The sequence below is a fragment of the Pristiophorus japonicus genome, unplaced genomic scaffold (genome assembly GCF_044704955.1).
Source record: "Pristiophorus japonicus isolate sPriJap1 unplaced genomic scaffold, sPriJap1.hap1 HAP1_SCAFFOLD_207, whole genome shotgun sequence".
NCBI classification, from domain to species: domain Eukaryota; kingdom Metazoa; phylum Chordata; class Chondrichthyes; family Pristiophoridae; genus Pristiophorus; species Pristiophorus japonicus.
Window position 1 is genome coordinate 417,501 of NW_027251767.1, and position 12,546 is coordinate 430,046.

General features: G+C 49.4%; 8 non-coding genes across 8 annotated transcripts; all 8 read left to right on the forward strand.

The window, feature by feature from the left end:
- Window positions 1-1,927: 1,927 nt before the first annotated feature.
- trnam-cau (transfer RNA methionine (anticodon CAU)) lies at window positions 1,928-2,000 on the forward strand. The gene has a single exon. It is a non-coding gene; the product is annotated as a tRNA-Met (tRNA).
- A 1,195-nt stretch (window positions 2,001-3,195) lies between these two features.
- trnam-cau (transfer RNA methionine (anticodon CAU)) lies at window positions 3,196-3,268 on the forward strand. The gene has a single exon. It is a non-coding gene; the product is annotated as a tRNA-Met (tRNA).
- Window positions 3,269-4,463: 1,195 nt separating this feature from the next.
- trnam-cau (transfer RNA methionine (anticodon CAU)) lies at window positions 4,464-4,536 on the forward strand. The gene has a single exon. It is a non-coding gene; the product is annotated as a tRNA-Met (tRNA).
- A 1,195-nt stretch (window positions 4,537-5,731) lies between these two features.
- Window positions 5,732-5,804, forward strand: trnam-cau (transfer RNA methionine (anticodon CAU)). The gene has a single exon. It is a non-coding gene; the product is annotated as a tRNA-Met (tRNA).
- Window positions 5,805-8,334: 2,530 nt separating this feature from the next.
- Window positions 8,335-8,407, forward strand: trnam-cau (transfer RNA methionine (anticodon CAU)). Its single transcript has one exon. It is a non-coding gene; the product is annotated as a tRNA-Met (tRNA).
- Window positions 8,408-9,637: 1,230 nt separating this feature from the next.
- Window positions 9,638-9,710, forward strand: trnam-cau (transfer RNA methionine (anticodon CAU)). Its single transcript has one exon. It is a non-coding gene; the product is annotated as a tRNA-Met (tRNA).
- A 1,193-nt stretch (window positions 9,711-10,903) lies between these two features.
- trnam-cau (transfer RNA methionine (anticodon CAU)) lies at window positions 10,904-10,976 on the forward strand. The gene has a single exon. It is a non-coding gene; the product is annotated as a tRNA-Met (tRNA).
- Window positions 10,977-12,206: 1,230 nt separating this feature from the next.
- On the forward strand, window positions 12,207-12,279 carry trnam-cau (transfer RNA methionine (anticodon CAU)). Its single transcript has one exon. It is a non-coding gene; the product is annotated as a tRNA-Met (tRNA).
- Window positions 12,280-12,546: the final 267 nt, after the last annotated feature.

A 12,546-nucleotide genomic window follows, 5' to 3' on the forward strand; every position in this document is an offset into this window, starting at 1 on the left:
AATGACTTCTATTGCCTGAGGCTTTGCCTGAAAGAAAGTGCAATTGCCTGAGGCTTTGCCTGAAAGAAAGTGCAATTGCCTGAGGCTTTGCCTGAAAGAAAATGCTGGCTCTTTACATGCATTGCTTCTCAAAGGCACTCCCTGCTGACACACACATGCAAGTGTTCAAGCAAAACGGTGAAGGCACTGTCCTGTGCCTCAGCTGCAACATGTTCAGCTGTAAACTGCTCATCATATTAAGAACTCTGCCTTCAGCGAATTGCGACTTACCACACACATACTTACTTCAAAAGAATGCTCACTGCTTCAAGCCGGAGTGCAACCAACCACCTAAGGACGACTTTGCTTTGCTTTGTTTTCTACTGCACTGCTCCGCTCCCCACCTGTCAATCGAAGGGAAGCGGCAGAGGTGCCTATCTTTGCTGATTGTCTGCCGCATGCCTTTTAATGCTGCTCGTCCTGTGTACTTGCTGATGTCGCAGCTATTTTTCACAGCCTGGGCCAGCGGCGCAATGGATAACGCATCTGACTACGGATTAGAAGATTGCATGTTCGGCTCCTACCTGGCTCGAGCATTTTGGCAATCTTTGCATTCTGGCTTTGAATGCCACGTAAGCGAACATAGTTGGTCACACTCTTCAGTTACTAACCAGGCAAGTGCCTTCTTACTGCAGTAGGCAGCGCGTCAGTCTCATAATCTGAAGGTCCTGAGTTCAATCCTGAGAGAAGGCATTAATACTTGCATAGACTTTTCTCCTTCTTTCATTTCAGCTGCATTCATGCAAAAATCAGGAAGTTTTGCTGCGATCGCACATCAAAGGATTTGATGACCCTCAGCCTGCGGTGACCTTCAGAAGCAGATGGGCTCACACCACACCTGACACAACTCTTGTTTCTGAACAATTACCCGAGCCAAAAGAATAGTGGTGAATGCAGGTATTGATCCCGCTAACTCTCACATGCAAAGCAAGCGCTCCACCATTTGAGCTAATTCCCCATTTATGTCTGGCATTATCTCCCAGTTTGCATCTGACTAGCCCCTTATCACTTGCCTCCTCGCTGTTCCACGACCAGCAGAAATCTCTTGCTTCAGGTTGGCCTGCTCCCTGAACACTTTCAATGCTTTGCTCCGATCGACGTTACTGAGCAATAGCAGGCGAGCAAGGGCAGGACTGGAAGCCATGGATATGGTGAAAGACGCCGAGAAGAGCTCGAGCCTGCGCAAGGGAAGCGAGTTGAGCGCAACGTCGCAGCCGCCACGAGCGTGAGGGAGCAGGCGAGAGCCCTGTCTGACTGATGGACAAATGACTTCTATTGCCTGAGGCTTTGCCTGAAAGAAAGTGCAATTGCCTGAGGCTTAGCCTGATAGAAAATGCTGGCTCTTTACATGCATTGCTGCTCAAAGGCACTCCCTGCTGACACACACATGCAAGTGCTCAAGCAAAACGGTGAAGGCACTGTCCTGTGCCTCAGCTGCAACATTTTCAGCTGTAAACTGCTCATATTAAGAACTCTGCCTTCAGCGAATTGCGACTTACCACACACATACTTACTTCAAAAGAATGCTCACTGCTTCAAGCCGGAGTGCAACCAACCACCTAAGGACGACTTTGCTTTGCTTTGTTTTCTGCTGCACTGCTCCGCTCCCCACCTGTCAATCGAAGGGAAGCGGCAGAGGTGCCTATCTTTGCTGATTGTCTGCCGCATGCCTTTTAATGCTGCTCGTCCTGTGTACTTGCTGATGTCGCAGCTATTTTTCACAGCCTGGGCCAGCGGCGCAATGGATAACGCATCTGACTACGGATTAGAAGATTGCATGTTCGGCTCCTACCTGGCTCGAGCATTTTGGCAATCTTTGCATTCTGGCTTTGAATGCCACGTAAGCGAACATAGTTGGTCACACTCTTCAGTTACTAACCAGGCAAGTGCCTTCTTAGCGCAGTAGGCAGCGCGTCAGTCTCATAATCTGAAGGTCCTGAGTTCAATCCTCAGAGAAGGCATTAATACTTGCATGGACTTTTCTCCTTCTTTCATTTCAGCTGCATTCATGCAAAAATCAGGAAGTTTTGCTGCGATAGCACATCAAAGGATTTGATGTCCCTCAGCCTGCGGTGACCTTCAGAAGCAGATGGGCTCACACCACACCTGACACAACTCTTGTTTCTGAACAATTACCCGAGCCAAAAGAATAGTGGTGAATGCAGGTATTGATCCCGCTAACTCTCACATACAAAGCAAGCACTCTACCATTTGAGCTAATTCCCCATTGATGGCTGGCATTAGCTCCCAGTTTGCATCTGACTAGCCCCTTATCACTTGCCTCCTCGCTGTTCCACGACCAGCAGAAATCTCTTGCTTCAGGTTGGCCTGCTCCCTGAACACTTTCAATGCTTTGCTCCAATCGACGTTACTGAGCAATAGCAGGCGAGCAAGGGCAGGACTGGAAGCCATGGATATGGTGAAAGACGCCGAGAAGAGCTCGAGCCTGCGCAAGGGAAGCGAGTTGAGCGCAACGTCGCAGCCGCCACGAGCGTGAGGGAGCAGGCGAGAGCCCTGTCTGACTGATGGACAAATGACTTCTATTGCCTGAGGCTTTGCCTGAAAGAAAGTGCAATTGCCTGAGGCTTTGCCTGATAGAAAATGCTGGCTCTTTACATGCATTGCTGCTCAAAGGCACTCCCTGCTGACACACACATGCAAGTGCTCAAGCAAAACGGTGAAGGCACTGTCCTGTGCCTCAGCTGCAACATTTTCAGCTGTAAACTGCTCATATTAAGAACTCTGCCTTCAGCGAATTGCGACTTACCACACACATACTTACTTCAAAAGAATGCTCACTGCTTCAAGCCGGAGTGCAACCAACCACCTAAGGACGACTTTGCTTTGCTTTGTTTTCTACTGCACTGCTCCGCTCCCCACCTGTCAATCGAAGGGAAGCGGCAGAGGTGCCTATCTTTGCTGATTGTCTGCCGCATGCCTTTTAATGCTGCTCGTCCTGTGTACTTGCTGATGTCGCAGCTATTTTTCACAGCCTGGGCCAGCGGCGCAATGGATAACGCATCTGACTACGGATTAGAAGATTGCATGTTCGGCTCCTACCTGGCTCGAGCATTTTGGCAATCTTTGCATTCTGGCTTTGAATGCCACGTAAGCGAACATAGTTGGTCACACTCTTCAGTTACTAACCAGGCAAGTGCCTTCTTAGCGCAGTAGGCAGCGCGTCAGTCTCATAATCTGAAGGTCCTGAGTTCAATCCTGAGAGAAGGCATTAATACTTGCATAGACTTTTCTCCTTCTTTCATTTCAGCTGCATTCATGCAAAAATCAGGAAGTTTTGCTGCGATCGCACATCAAAGGATTTGATGACCCTCAGCCTGCGGTGACCTTCAGAAGCAGATGGGCTCACACCACACCTGACACAACTCTTGTTTCTGAACAATTACCCGAGCCAAAAGAATAGTGGTGAATGCAGGTATTGATCCCGCTAACTCTCACATGCAAAGCAAGCGCTCCACCATTTGAGCTAATTCCCCATTTATGTCTGGCATTATCTCCCAGTTTGCATCTGACTAGCCCCTTATCACTTGCCTCCTCGCTGTTCCACGACCAGCAGAAATCTCTTGCTTCAGGTTGGCCTGCTCCCTGAACACTTTCAATGCTTTGCTCCGATCGACGTTACTGAGCAATAGCAGGCGAGCAAGGGCAGGACTGGAAGCCATGGATATGGTGAAAGACGCCGAGAAGAGCTCGAGCCTGCGCAAGGGAAGCGAGTTGAGCGCAACGTCGCAGCCGCCACGAGCGTGAGGGAGCAGGCGAGAGCCCTGTCTGACTGATGGACAAATGACTTCTATTGCCTGAGGCTTTGCCTGAAAGAAAGTGCAATTGCCTGAGGCTTAGCCTGATAGAAAATGCTGGCTCTTTACATGCATTGCTGCTCAAAGGCACTCCCTGCTGACACACACATGCAAGTGCTCAAGCAAAACGGTGAAGGCACTGTCCTGTGCCTCAGCTGCAACATTTTCAGCTGTAAACTGCTCATATTAAGAACTCTGCCTTCAGCGAATTGCGACTTACCACACACATACTTACTTCAAAAGAATGCTCACTGCTTCAAGCCGGAGTGCAACCAACCACCTAAGGACGACTTTGCTTTGCTTTGTTTTCTGCTGCACTGCTCCGCTCCCCACCTGTCAATCGAAGGGAAGCGGCAGAGGTGCCTATCTTTGCTGATTGTCTGCCGCATGCCTTTTAATGCTGCTCGTCCTGTGTACTTGCTGATGTCGCAGCTATTTTTCACAGCCTGGGCCAGCGGCGCAATGGATAACGCATCTGACTACGGATTAGAAGATTGCATGTTCGGCTCCTACCTGGCTCGAGCATTTTGGCAATCTTTGCATTCTGGCTTTGAATGCCACGTAAGCGAACATAGTTGGTCACACTCTTCAGTTACTAACCAGGCAAGTGCCTTCTTAGCGCAGTAGGCAGCGCGTCAGTCTCATAATCTGAAGGTCCTGAGTTCAATCCTCAGAGAAGGCATTAATACTTGCATGGACTTTTCTCCTTCTTTCATTTCAGCTGCATTCATGCAAAAATCAGGAAGTTTTGCTGCGATAGCACATCAAAGGATTTGATGTCCCTCAGCCTGCGGTGACCTTCAGAAGCAGATGGGCTCACACCACACCTGACACAACTCTTGTTTCTGAACAATTACCCGAGCCAAAAGAATAGTGGTGAATGCAGGTATTGATCCCGCTAACTCTCACATACAAAGCAAGCACTCTACCATTTGAGCTAATTCCCCATTGATGGCTGGCATTAGCTCCCAGTTTGCATCTGACTAGCCCCTTATCACTTGCCTCCTCGCTGTTCCACGACCAGCAGAAATCTCTTGCTTCAGGTTGGCCTGCTCCCTGAACACTTTCAATGCTTTGCTCCAATCGACGTTACTGAGCAATAGCAGGCGAGCAAGGGCAGGACTGGAAGCCATGGATATGGTGAAAGACGCCGAGAAGAGCTCGAGCCTGCGCAAGGGAAGCGAGTTGAGCGCAACGTCGCAGCCGCCACGAGCGTGAGGGAGCAGGCGAGAGCCCTGTCTGACTGATGGACAAATGACTTCTATTGCCTGAGGCTTTGCCTGAAAGAAAGTGCAATTGCCTGAGGCTTTGCCTGATAGAAAATGCTGGCTCTTTACATGCATTGCTGCTCAAAGGCACTCCCTGCTGACACACACATGCAAGTGCTCAAGCAAAACGGTGAAGGCACTGTCCTGTGCCTCAGCTGCAACATTTTCAGCTGTAAACTGCTCATATTAAGAACTCTGCCTTCAGCGAATTGCGACTTACCACACACATACTTACTTCAAAAGAATGCTCACTGCTTCAAGCCGGAGTGCAACCAACCACCTAAGGACGACTTTGCTTTGCTTTGTTTTCTACTGCACTGCTCCGCTCCCCACCTGTCAATCGAAGGGAAGCGGCAGAGGTGCCTATCTTTGCTGATTGTCTGCCGCATGCCTTTTAATGCTGCTCGTCCTGTGTACTTGCTGATGTCGCAGCTATTTTTCACAGCCTGGGCCAGCGGCGCAATGGATAACGCATCTGACTACGGATTAGAAGATTGCATGTTCGGCTCCTACCTGGCTCGAGCATTTTGGCAATCTTTGCATTCTGGCTTTGAATGCCACGTAAGCGAACATAGTTGGTCACACTCTTCAGTTACTAACCAGGCAAGTGCCTTCTTAGCGCAGTAGGCAGCGCGTCAGTCTCATAATCTGAAGGTCCTGAGTTCAATCCTCAGAGAAGGCATTAATACTTGCATGGACTTTTCTCCTTCTTTCATTTCAGCTGCATTCATGCAAAAATCAGGAAGTTTTGCTGCGATAGCACATCAAAGGATTTGATGTCCCTCAGCCTGCGGTGACCTTCAGAAGCAGATGGGCTCACACCACACCTGACACAACTCTTGTTTCTGAACAATTACCCGAGCCAAAAGAATAGTGGTGAATGCAGGTATTGATCCCGCTAACTCTCACATGCAAAGCAAGCGCTCTACCATTTGAGCTAATTCCCCATTTATATCTGGCATTAGCTCCCAGTTTGCATCTGACTAGCCCCTTATCACTTGCCTCCTCGCTGTTCCACGACCAGCAGAAATCTCTTGCTTCAGGTTGGCCTGCTCCCTGAACACTTTCAATGCTTTGCTCCGATCGACGTTACTGAGCAATAGCAGGCGAGCAAGGGCAGGACTGGAAGCCATGGATATGGTGAAAGACGCCGAGAAGAGCTCGAGCCTGCGCAAGGGAAGCGAGTTGAGCGCAACGTCGCAGCCGCCACGAGCGTGAGGGAGCAGGCGAGAGCCCTGTCTGACTGATGGACAAATGACTTCTATTGCCTGAGGCTTTGCCTGAAAGAAAGTGCAATTGCCTGAGGCTTTGCCTGAAAGAAAGTGCAATTGCCTGAGGCTTTGCCTGAAAGAAAATGCTGGCTCTTTACATGCATTGCTTCTCAAAGGCACTCCCTGCTGACACACACATGCAAGTGTTCAAGCAAAACGGTGAAGGCACTGTCCTGTGCCTCAGCTGCAACATGTTCAGCTGTAAACTGCTCATCATATTAAGAACTCTGCCTTCAGCGAATTGCGACTTACCACACACATACTTACTTCAAAAGAATGCTCACTGCTTCAAGCCGGAGTGCAACCAACCACCTAAGGACGACTTTGCTTTGCTTTGTTTTCTACTGCACTGCTCCGCTCCCCACCTGTCAATCGAAGGGAAGCGGCAGAGGTGCCTATCTTTGCTGATTGTCTGCCGCATGCCTTTTAATGCTGCTCGTCCTGTGTACTTGCTGATGTCGCAGCTATTTTTCACAGCCTGGGCCAGCGGCGCAATGGATAACGCATCTGACTACGGATTAGAAGATTGCATGTTCGGCTCCTACCTGGCTCGAGCATTTTGGCAATCTTTGCATTCTGGCTTTGAATGCCACGTAAGCGAACATAGTTGGTCACACTCTTCAGTTACTAACCAGGCAAGTGCCTTCTTACTGCAGTAGGCAGCGCGTCAGTCTCATAATCTGAAGGTCCTGAGTTCAATCCTGAGAGAAGGCATTAATACTTGCATAGACTTTTCTCCTTCTTTCATTTCAGCTGCATTCATGCAAAAATCAGGAAGTTTTGCTGCGATCGCACATCAAAGGATTTGATGACCCTCAGCCTGCGGTGACCTTCAGAAGCAGATGGGCTCACACCACACCTGACACAACTCTTGTTTCTGAACAATTACCCGAGCCAAAAGAATAGTGGTGAATGCAGGTATTGATCCCGCTAACTCTCACATGCAAAGCAAGCGCTCCACCATTTGAGCTAATTCCCCATTTATGTCTGGCATTATCTCCCAGTTTGCATCTGACTAGCCCCTTATCACTTGCCTCCTCGCTGTTCCACGACCAGCAGAAATCTCTTGCTTCAGGTTGGCCTGCTCCCTGAACACTTTCAATGCTTTGCTCCGATCGACGTTACTGAGCAATAGCAGGCGAGCAAGGGCAGGACTGGAAGCCATGGATATGGTGAAAGACGCCGAGAAGAGCTCGAGCCTGCGCAAGGGAAGCGAGTTGAGCGCAACGTCGCAGCCGCCACGAGCGTGAGGGAGCAGGCGAGAGCCCTGTCTGACTGATGGACAAATGACTTCTATTGCCTGAGGCTTTGCCTGAAAGAAAGTGCAATTGCCTGAGGCTTTGCCTGAAAGAAAGTGCAATTGCCTGAGGCTTTGCCTGAAAGAAAATGCTGGCTCTTTACATGCATTGCTTCTCAAAGGCACTCCCTGCTGACACACACATGCAAGTGCTCAAGCAAAACGGTGAAGGCACTGTCCTGTGCCTCAGCTGCAACATGTTCAGCTGTAAACTGCTCATATTAAGAACTCTGCCTTCAGCGAATTGCGACTTACCACACACATACTTACTTCAAAAGAATGCTCACTGCTTCAAGCCGGAGTGCAACCAACCACCGAAGGACGACTTTGCTTTGCTTTGTTTTCTACTGCACTGCTCCGCTCCCCACCTGTCAATCGAAGGGAAGCGGCAGAGGTGCCTATCTTTGCTGATTGTCTGCCGCATGCCTTTTAATGCTGCTCGTCCTGTGTACTTGCTGATGTCGCAGCTATTTTTCACAGCCTGGGCCAGCGGCGCAATGGATAACGCATCTGACTACGGATTAGAAGATTGCATGTTCGGCTCCTACCTGGCTCGAGCATTTTGGCAATCTTTGCATTCTGGCTTTGAATGCCACGTAAGCGAACATAGTTGGTCACACTCTTCAGTTACTAACCAGGCAAGTGCCTTCTTAGCGCAGTAGGCAGCGCGTCAGTCTCATAATCTGAAGGTCCTGAGTTCAATCCTCAGAGAAGGCATTAATACTTGCATAGACTTTTCTCCTTCTTTCATTTCAGCTGCATTCATGCAAAAATCAGGAAGTTTTGCTGCGATAGCACATCAAAGGATTTGATGTCCCTCAGCCTGCGGTGACCTTCAGAAGCAGATGGGCTCACACCACACCTGACACAACTCTTGTTTCTGAACAATTACCCGAGCCAAAAGAATAGTGGTGAATGCAGGTATTGATCCCGCTAACTCTCACATACAAAGCAAGCACTCTACCATTTGAGCTAATTCCCCATTGATGGCTGGCATTAGCTCCCAGTTTGCATCTGACGAGCCCCTTATCACTTGCCTCCTCGCTGTTCCACGACCAGCAGAAATCTCTTGCTTCAGGTTGGCCTGCTCACTGAACACTTTCAATGCTTTGCTCCGATCGACGTTACTGAGCAATAGCAGGCGAGCAAGGGCAGGACTGGAAGCCATGGATATGGTGAAAGACGCCGAGAAGAGCTCGAGCCTGCGCAAGGGAAGCGAGTTGAGCGCAACGTCGCAGCCGCCACGAGCGTGAGGGAGCAGGCGAGAGCCCTGTCTGACTGATGGACAAATGACTTCTATTGCCTGAGGCTTTGCCTGAAAGAAAGTGCAATTGCCTGAGGCTTTGCCTGAAAGAAAGTGCAATTGCCTGAGGCTTTGCCTGAAAGAAAATGCTGGCTCTTTACATGCATTGCTTCTCAAAGGCACTCCCTGCTGACACACACATGCAAGTGTTCAAGCAAAACGGTGAAGGCACTGTCCTGTGCCTCAGCTGCAACATGTTCAGCTGTAAACTGCTCATCATATTAAGAACTCTGCCTTCAGCGAATTGCGACTTACCACACACATACTTACTTCAAAAGAATGCTCACTGCTTCAAGCCGGAGTGCAACCAACCACCTAAGGACGACTTTGCTTTGCTTTGTTTTCTACTGCACTGCTCCGCTCCCCACCTGTCAATCGAAGGGAAGCGGCAGAGGTGCCTATCTTTGCTGATTGTCTGCCGCATGCCTTTTAATGCTGCTCGTCCTGTGTACTTGCTGATGTCGCAGCTATTTTTCACAGCCTGGGCCAGCGGCGCAATGGATAACGCATCTGACTACGGATTAGAAGATTGCATGTTCGGCTCCTGCCTGGCTCGAGATTTATGGCAATCTTTGCATTCTGGCTTTGAATGCCACGTAAGCGAACATAGTTGGTCACACTCTTCAGTTACTAACCAGGCAAGTGCCTTCTTAGCGCAGTAGGCAGCGCGTCAGTCTCATAATCTGAAGGTCCTGAGTTCAATCCTCAGAGAAGGCATTAATACTTGCATAGACTTTTCTCCTTCTTTCATTTCAGCTGCATTCATGCAAAAATCAGGAAGTTTTGCTGCGATAGCACATCAAAGGATTTGATGTCCCTCAGCCTGCGGTGACCTTCAGAAGCAGATGGGCTCACACCACACCTGACACAACTCTTGTTTCTGAACAATTACCCGAGCCAAAAGAATAGTGGTGAATGCAGGTATTGATCACACTAACTCTCACATGCAAAGCAAGCGCTCTACCATTTGAGCTAATTCCCCATTGATGTCTGGTATTAGCTCCCAGTTTGCATCTGACTAGCCCCTTATCACTTGCCTCCTCGCTGTTCCACGACCAGCAGAAATCTCTTGCTTCAGGTTGGCCTGCTCCCTGAACACTTTCAATGCTTTGCTCCGATCGACGTTACTGAGCAATAGCAGGCGAGCAAGGGCAGGACTGGAAGCCATGGATATGGTGAAAGACGCCGAGAAGAGCTCGAGCCTGCGCAAGGGAAGCGAGTTGAGCGCAACGTCGCAGCCGCCACGAGCGTGAGGGAGCAGGCGAGAGCCCTGTCTGACTGATGGACAAATGACTTCTATTGCCTGAGGCTTTGCCTGAAAGAAAGTGCAATTGCCTGAGGCTTTGCCTGATAGAAAATGCTGGCTCTTTACATGCATTGCTGCTCAAAGGCACTCCCTGCTGACACACACATGCAAGTGTTCAAGCAAAACGGTGAAGGCACTGTCCTGTGCCTCAGCTGCAACATGTTCAGCTGTAAACTGCTCATCATATTAAGAACTCTGCCTTCAGCGAATTGCGACTTACCACACACATACTTACTTCAAAAGAATGCTCACTGCTTCAAGCCGGAGTGCAACCAACCACCTAAGGACGACTTTGCTTTGTTTTCTACTGCACTGCTCCGCTCCCCACCTGTCAATCGAAGGGAAGCGGCAGAGGTGCCTATCTTTGCTGATTGTCTGCCGCATGCCTTTTAATGCTGCTCGTCCTGTGTACTTGCTGATGTCGCAGCTATTTTTCACAGCCTGGGCCAGCGGCGCAATGGATCACGCATCTGACTACGGATTAGAAGATTGCATGTTCGGCTCCGACCTGGCTCGAACATTTTGGCAATCTTTGCATTCTGGCTTTGAATGCCACGTAAGCGAACATAGTTGGTCACACTCTTCAGTTACTAACCAGGCAAGTGCCTTCTTAGCGCAGTAGGCAGCGCGTCAGTCTCATAATCTGAAGGTCCTGAGTTCAATCCTGAGAGAAGGCATTAATACTTGCATAGACTTTTCTCCTTCTTTCATTTCAGCTGCATTCATGCAAAAATCAGGAAGTTTTGCTGCGATAGCACATCAAAGGATTTGATGTCCCTCAGCCTGCGGTGACCTTCAGAAGCAGATGGGCTCACACCACACCTGACACAACTCTTGTTTCTGAACAATTACCCGAGCCAAAAGAATAGTGGTGAATGCAGGTATTGATCCCGCTAACTCTCACATGCAAAGCAAGCGCTCCACCATTTGAGCTAATTCCCCATTTATGTCTGGCATTATCTCCCAGTTTGCATCTGACTAGCCCCTTATCACTTGCCTCCTCGCTGTTCCACGACCAGCAGAAATCTCTTGCTTCAGGTTGGCCTGCTCCCTGAACACTTTCAATGCTTTGCTCCGATCGACGTTACTGAGCAATAGCAGGCGAGCAAGGGCAGGACTGGAAGCCATGGATATGGTGAAAGACGCCGAGAAGAGCTCGAGCCTGCGCAAGGGAAGCGAGTTGAGCGCAACGTCGCAGCCGCCACGAGCGTGAGGGAGCAGGCGAGAGCCCTGTCTGACTGATGGACAAATGACTTCTATTGCCTGAGGCTTTGCCTGAAAGAAAGTGCAATTGCCTGAGGCTTTGCCTGAAAGAAAGTGCAATTGCCTGAGGCTTTGCCTGAAAGAAAATGCTGGCTCTTTACATGCATTGCTTCTCAAAGGCACTCCCTGCTGACACACACATGCAAGTGTTCAAGCAAAACGGTGAAGGCACTGTCCTGTGCCTCAGCTGCAACATGTTCAGCTGTAAACTGCTCATCATATTAAGAACTCTGCCTTCAGCGAATTGCGACTTACCACACACATACTTACTTCAAAAGAATGCTCACTGCTTCAAGCCGGAGTGCAACCAACCACCTAAGGACGACTTTGCTTTGCTTTGTTTTCTACTGCACTGCTCCGCTCCCCACCTGTCAATCGAAGGGAAGCGGCAGAGGTGCCTATCTTTGCTGATTGTCTGCCGCATGCCTTTTAATGCTGCTCGTCCTGTGTACTTGCTGATGTCGCAGCTATTTTTCACAGCCTGGGCCAGCGGCGCAATGGATAACGCATCTGACTACGGATAAGAAGATTGCATGTTCGGCTCCTGCCTGGCTCGAGCATTATGGCAATCTTTGCATTCTGGCTTTGAATGCCACGTAAGCGAACATAGTTGGTCACACTCTTCAGTTACTAACCAGGCAAGTGCCTTCTTAGCGCAGTAGGCAGCGCGTCAGTCTCATAATCTGAAGGTCCTGAGTTCAATCCTCAGAGAAGGCATTAATACTTGCATAGACTTTTTTCCTTCTTTCATTTCAGCTGCATTCATGCAAAAATCAGGAAGTTTTGCTGCGATAGCACATCAAAGGATTTGATGTCCCTCAGCCTGCGGTGACCTTCAGAAGCAGATGGGCTCACACCACACCTGACACAACTCTTGTTTCTGAACAATTACCCGAGCCAAAAGAATAGTGGTGAATGCAGGTATTGATCCCGCTAACTCTCACATGCAAAGCAAGCGCTCTACCATTTGAGCTAATTCCCCAT